This window comes from Gavialis gangeticus, unplaced genomic scaffold, assembly GCF_001723915.1.
Source record: "Gavialis gangeticus isolate Ggan-Ray unplaced genomic scaffold, GavGan_comp1, whole genome shotgun sequence".
NCBI lineage: Eukaryota > Metazoa > Chordata > Crocodylia > Gavialidae > Gavialis > Gavialis gangeticus.
Window position 1 is genome coordinate 63,430,644 of NW_017729034.1, and position 1,727 is coordinate 63,432,370.

The window sequence follows — 1,727 nt, forward strand, 5'->3', positions numbered from 1 at the left end:
CAATCGACAGCCAGGCAGCTTGCAGAGCAGCATCTGACTGGTAAGTCTGTTGTGGGGGGAGGGAAGGGGCATGGGGGTGTAGATCGGGGCCCCCATGGTGAGGGAGTGGGGCTGAGGCTGGGGCAGGGGCAGGCACTGTACAGCCGGGGTGGAGCGCGGGACAAAGCTGGGAGCAGCTCATCCGGGGGATGGGGGGGAGCTCCTGCCACTGCATGCACCCCAGGAGCGCATGGGGGAGGGGTGCGTGCCCCTAGATCTGCGTGTGGGGCAAGGGTGGGCTGCAGCTGTGGGCTGGGGCCAGGGTAGCACTGAGCTCTTCCTGGTGGTGGGGCTAGGTAGGCTTGAGGCAGGCGGTGGCTGTGCTGGGAAGGGAGTTATGGAGGGGGGCTGCAGCAACCTCAACATTTTCCGTAGCCCCCCCAACCCTCCCCTCCCACTGCCACTAGCCCCAAATGCAGCCTGGCCCAGCCCTGCACCATGAAAAGCCTGGTGCAGCCCCCAGCCCTAGCCTGTAGCAGCAGCCCACCCTTGCCCTGCACGCAGATCCAAGGGCACGCCCTCCCATTACCTCCTGGGGTGTGCACAGTGGTGGGAGCTACCCCCCTGCACTCCTTGGATGAGCCACCAGTGGCCCTGCACCTAGCCTAATATATATATATATAGCCTACCAGTACCTCAGTAATTATAATTTAATAAATTCTAAATATTTTGATGTTTGATTTTTGGTTGGTTTTTTTTTATCACGGAAAATCAGAACTCTCCCTTCCCCTTTTGCTCACTAGGACACAGGTTCAGCTGCAGCTGGCATCCCTCCCCTCTTTGTTGTGCTGAGAAACCCAGATATGCTGATGGTATGCCCCTCACTCCCAACCCTCAGCTCCTTGGCTATGCTAGTGCCCCTCACTCCTGACAGTATGTGACAAAGGGCAGAGCTGACCTGAGCAGGGTGCAAGGCCTGCAGCAAATCAGCTCATGTGGGGTCCTGCCCCTGCCCCTGCCCCGATCCCACGTGCCCCAGACCTGAAGAAGCTACTGCCACCATCAGCAGTGGCGGCATTGGTGGCGAGTGGCTGGACATGAAGCTGGAAGTGGTGGCGTGGAGTCACCATGGCCACTCCACCCAGCTCCATGGGGGCCCCCCAAAGCACGGGGCCTGGGGCAGTCACCCCAATTCACCCTGCCTAGGGATGGTCATGACAAAAGGGGTGGGTGTGTGAAGGAGGGGTGTGGGCACAGGCTATGCATGGGAGGTAGCAGGGGGCACAGGCAATGGGTCAGGGGGGCATGTGCCTCCTAAGATTTCTGCACCCACAGTGGGGTGTGGGGCACAGGGTTTCAGCTGGCCTGGATCAGTTCTAGGCAGGAATGCTGTGCTGCCATGAGGAGGCATGGCATTGTGCTCCCACTGCTGCCAGGTGGGCAGGGGTGCCTCACCTTGGCAGGCATGGTGGAGTGGTACTCCCACTCATGCTGTGTCCTGCCTGTTGGGCTGCGGAGATGGCTCCTACCTACAGCTTGTCCAGCCCCACTACAGCCCTGTGCCCCACTGTGGGCACTGAAATCTGTGAGGGGCATGTGCCTCCCTGCTGCACTGCCTTGGCCTCCACACCCCCAACACATCACCTTTGCCCCCTCGCCACCCTCCATTCTCATAGACTCACCTGCTGGGCGGTGTCTATGTTTGTGTCTGTGTGTGCATCTGTCTGTGTGTGTCTGTCCCTCACTCC